Source organism: Grammomys surdaster, unplaced genomic scaffold (genome assembly GCF_004785775.1).
Source record: "Grammomys surdaster isolate TR1022 unplaced genomic scaffold, NIH_TR_1.0 343, whole genome shotgun sequence".
Classification (NCBI taxonomy): domain Eukaryota; kingdom Metazoa; phylum Chordata; class Mammalia; order Rodentia; family Muridae; genus Grammomys; species Grammomys surdaster.
The window spans coordinates 730,582-735,853 of record NW_021604762.1 but is presented as its reverse complement, the minus strand read 5'-3'; the positions used below and the strand labels follow the sequence as shown (position 1 = coordinate 735,853).

The 5,272-nt window shown below is 52.0% G+C and overlaps 1 pseudogene; it reads right to left on the bottom strand.

Annotated features, from left to right (window-relative positions):
- Positions 1–200: 200 nt before the first annotated feature.
- LOC114630712 overlaps positions 201–5,272 on the bottom strand; it is an 11,275-nt pseudogene continuing 6,203 nt past the window's right edge.

Here is a 5,272-nt window from a genome sequence, read left to right as displayed (position 1 = left end):
GAGGTGGGAGGTAGGGAGAGTCCGAAAATAGGAGCTGAGAGAAAGGGGAAGGGATGAAGGGGAGGTAGGCTCTAGAGGATGGAGTCTGGCCACAGGGGGCGGAAGTGAGCCAGTTTCGGGGTACCCTTCCCACACTCCCTGGACCCCACCCAAAGCACCCCATAGTTTGTTCTGCAGTCCACTCCCCTACTCCTGAAACCTCACAGGCCTGGCTCCAAGTCCTCCAGCGCCTCCTCCAGAGCCCGCCCTCTGCTAGGCCAGCCTCTCCTGCTGCTCTCTGATGGACTGGCTGACCTTGCCAGCCTGGGTGCTCCGCTCCAGCTCCTTCACCTGCCACAGTTTCTTCCTTAGTTTCTCTGTGGTGGCAGCAGAGTCCGGTGCATCAGAGGCAGCTAGAGGGTGGGCTGGGAGCCTTGGAGAGCACTGAGTGCTGGGCCCATGTCTCCCAGAGACACCTTATCAACAGTCCTGCTCAAGGCCTCAGCGTCTTCCTCTGGCTGCTGCCTCCTCTTCTCCTTCTGCTTTAGGTTCCGTTTGGCTGTTAGAAAGGCCTACTTCACCACCTCAAGTCTGGATGAGGTGACTGGTGTGGTGACCTCAAGGCTCAGCCCTGGGGGAAGTTCTGGTTTACTCTTGAAAAACTTGAGACATCCTTCTCTGACTCTCCACTTGCGCCAGACTCTCGGGCTTCTGTATTGAGACAATGTACTTGCCTATTTTATGCTCCTTTGGTTCCGTCCTCTGGCCTTAATGGTATCCAAGGGTAAAGTTAAAAAGAAGGGAGAGGTTGGGCAATTCCCACCCCTATCCCTGTAGCCTTAGGAGTGCCAGAGGTTTTCCTCTGCAGATTTTCCCCTGGGATTCAGAGGCGAAGTGACTTCTTGCACTTCACTCTGAAACTTTTAATAGTCTCTGTCCTATTTTGTTTTCTAAAAAGGCAACGATTGGAAGACTATCTGTGAGACAGTCTGAGCCCAGGAGGGTCCCTAGAGGAGCATACAAAGAGAAGAAACTCCCCTCATTGGATCCAAGTATACTTTATATTGTGCTGGGATCAAGGGAAGGAAGTATGGTGGGCCTGCTTCCCTGGAGCATGCTGTGGGAGGCCCAGTCCCACTAGCCTAGACTCTGTCTTTCTCTTGAGTCTTTTTTCCGTGACCTCTGCTCTATGACCTTTGCTCTATGGCCTTTGCCCCTATGACCTTTACTCTGTGGGTTTTGCTAAGCCATCATCTGTAAGGATGTGAGGAGCTCTGAGGATGGAGTAGCTCTGGTCATTCTATGATGAGCTCCTTAGCCCTGGCTAGGACCATCCATAGTCCCCCTGACTCTGACAACTCATGAACCAAGAATGGGGCAGGGTGGAGGGACACAAGAGACTGAGAAGAGCTGACCAGGCAGGAAGGTTGAGCAGTGGTATAGATGGTGGATTATGGGGAGAGAGAAGGCTGTTATCCTTGGCACCATGATGAATTAATGAACTCAGCTAGTTACAAGACAGACATATAGCCTGAGCTATCATGACACCCAGCCTTTACAGTTCTCTAACCCCTGCTGACTAGACCTTCTGTCTCTTCCTTGCCTAAGAACACCCTCGGGGCAATGGTAGGGTCTGGCCTTGAACAGCAATGGCTGCTCTGGAAAAGAGGAGAGATGATATTTAAGCTACACTATCTACAGATCAGGACCACACTGAAAACTCTCCTAAGGATGATGTCATTTGTTCCTCACAGTACCCCAAGAGATAGGTTCACTATTACTACCTCATGGATGCGAATGTTGAATCGCCCTCACTGAGCCTGAGATCTGGAAAGCCTGGACTGATCTAGAGAACCCACCTGCATTCAGGGTCCCCCCACCCCCAAAGTCCCGTGTCTCCAGGTCTTAATGGTCTGTTGTTAGACCTCACTAGCAGTCACCCTGGGTAGACAAGACCACATTCTCACAAAGCCCAACTTCCTTCCCAGACTCCCCTCCCCCATTGTCCTCTGCCTGGTTTTCCCATGGAGGTCTCTAAGGACCACAAACCAGTCTTTTGACTCTAAACTCTTGCTGCCCTCACAGCCTGGAATGCAGGCTCCAGGGACAAATGTGGGCATTTCAGTAAGGCAACAAATGCCCTGGTCTGACTCCTGCCGTGATAGACTGGTGCATGGCAGAAGACTGGCTCCTCTCAAGGAGAGAAAGGGCCCATGGAAGGCTCCTCACTCAGTGGTCCATGGACGGTACTGTGAATTCATCAGGTCTTTATTTGGAAGCCACCAGACACTCAGATCCTGTTGTCAACAAAATGGGAAGAGAACCCAGGCAGGAAGGTCATGGTTCCATTTCCCAGCAAGAGCATCAGAGGGTAGGGAGTGTCTCTCCTCACAGAATCGAGGAGGGAGGCTTCCCTGTCCACCAAGACAGAAAAAGACTCAATTTTCTTGCCTTTTACAATGGTGGAGAAGGGTGTAGGGGTAGGGGTGGGGGTGAGGTGACGGTGTGGATGTGGGGGTGGGGGTGGGGTAGGGGTGACGTGAGGGTGTATAGGGGTGAGGGAAACCTGTTGCATTCCCAGCATTCTGCCTTCTTGCAATTGGTGGAAACTTCAGATTGGCATCGACTTTCTTCACACAATAGATTTCGAGGTTCAAAAGCACCAGCACAATGACTTTTATATATTTAGAAATAGTCCCACCCCCACCTCCAAAGCTGAACACTTGTTTCTGTAAAAATAAATACAGGGCAAGAATGCCGCATGGCTGCCTAGCACACAGGTGACTGTTTTGCAAGCGGCCTGCCCACCTGCGTGGGTGGGGACCTGCCCACAGCTGTCACCCCCTGCTCTTAACTCCTCTGGGCACACCCAGCTCATTAGACCATGGCCACACCCAGCTGCCCCATTCCTGGCTGAACCAGAATGCCAGGAGCCCAAGGCGGGCCCCTTGAACTCCAAACAATGGGTTGTGCTGTAGTAACCAGGGCTCAGGGCCTCAGGCCCCAGAGAGCTGGAGCTGGCTCTGGGATCCTCCCTCAGGATGCCAGGAAGCCTTTGGGTCTTGTGAGATGGCCTGGCCCCCTGCACCTGAGTGAGGGCCACAGCAGGCAGACACCCCATTGGGAGCAGGACTGAGTTCTCCGTGTTAAAAGTAGACAGTCTGGATCTGCCCTCCTGGTGGAGGGTGAGTAGCAGCAGACATTATCTCACCCCTGTTCAACGTCCCCCTGGGGCAGGCAAGGGATGGGACTTGTTCCTACTTCATAGCTGGGGAAGCCAAGCAGAGGGGACGGGATGGGCAGAAAGGAAGTTGTCAGGTACAGTCCAGCACCTGCCCTGTGTATGGAAAATGCCTCTGCTGGCCTGGCTGCTGTCCTTGGGATGCAGGACACACACACACACACACACACACACACACACACACACACGGGGGGGGGGGGGCGCGCACACACACAAATTCAGACCTCTTTGCTCTACTCTCTTGCAGGGCTACTACATCTTCCGTCTCCAAGGCCCTTTGGGCAGGGTCCCTCATTTATGGCACTACCATCCTTGAGGCACCGTGTGGCATGAGGAAGGACAGGGTGCCTGGCCCAACCCCACCTGCAAAGTACATCTCCCAGGCAATTCTGCTAACTCAAGACAAACCGGATTGAGGTTAGGCGAGTGGTGACACACTGCTACTTGTAGAGGCTCCCGGCCTTCTGCTCCCATGACACTGGGAGGTGAGCGAGGCAGCTATCCCTGCCTAGTCATGTGAGTATTCAGAGGGCCAGCATGGAGCTATGGATGGCCAGCTGGAAGGCACAGAGTCTGTACTAGAGAGCCAGGATCCCAGAAAGAGCCCTCATTTAGGCAAGAGATGCAATAGCCTGAACCCAACCACGGACAACCAGAGGGCTCCCTCCTGCCTCGCTTTGTGTCTTATCATATAAAAGAGCCTCTCACTCCGTGAGCCTCCGTTGTCATGACGCCGTATATAACAAGAGCCTCTTATTTTGTGAACCTCCATTGTCATGAGGCCGTCTTCCCTGGACCCCAGTTCCTACTTGCTTCTCTCAATAAAATCCACTCTAATTGGGGATGAGAATTTGTCCTAAATTAAAGGCAGAACAGGGATGATGGTGGTGGTGATAAGCAAAGGCTATGGGACTTCATAGCAGGTAGCCTTGGGGCCTCCAGACAGAAGAGAGAAATAGAGGGAACCTATGAATAGCCAGGAGGACCTGTCTCAAACCCATTTCATGAGGTTGGCCGAATTCAGGTCTCCAAAGCCAGGGTGGGACACTTGGGCTCAGAGCCCTCTCCTGGTCATGTGGGCAGAGAGAACTTGAGCGGATGGGTCACGAAGATGGGGAATGTGAGTACTGACTGTCCTTGGGGGCCGCAGGGTACCAATGTCTTCTTCCTTAAGGCCAACTCTGCTAGACACTGTCATCCCTTAGAAGGGCCTGGGACAAAGGCGTTTCTACAAGCTTCTTATTTATGTATTATTTACTCCTTATTCACGCTGGTTAGTCATTTGCAGGGTGATATTTTGGTTTACAAAGTATTTGGCGCATTCGTAACGTCATCTGAGCATCTTAACAGGACAGTAGAGATGCTTCATTATATTGCAAGCTAGATGAAGCTTGGTGGGTTTAAGCAGTTTGCTTTAGGCATCTGTATTAGTTACTTTTCTAGTTTTCGTTGCTGCAACAAAGTACCCAAGAAGGGCAATGCAAGGGAGGAAGGGTTTCTTTCGGCTCAAGGTTTGAAGGTGCAATCCCCTGTGGCCATGGCAGGGAAAGCATAGTGATGGGAGTGGCTCTAAGCTGTGGCAGCTGGGGCTTGAGGTATCTGTGCACACAGCTGCCACAGTTAGGAAGTAGAGAGAGTAGTGAGTGCTGTGCTTGCTTGCTCCATTTTAGTCTGTTCGAGACCAGTGTTGGCCAGTTTTTGTCAACTTGACTCAGGAAGACGGGAACTCTACAGAGGAGTTACCTCCATTAGATTGACCAGTGAACTTGTCTGTGGGGTATTTCCTTGATTGCTGACCGATATGGGAGGGCTCGGCCTACTGTGGGTGGTAGTCCTGGGTACTATAAAGCAGGCTGGACGAGCTGGGAGGAGCAAGCCAGTAAGAAACATACTTCCATGTTCTCTGCATCAGTTCCTGCCTCCAGGTTCCTGCCCTGACTTCTGTCAGTGATAAACTATTACCTGGAAGTATAAGATCAAAATAAATACTTTACTCCACAAGCTGCTTTTTCTCCTTCTCCTCCTCCTCCTCCTCCTCCTCCTCCTCCTCCT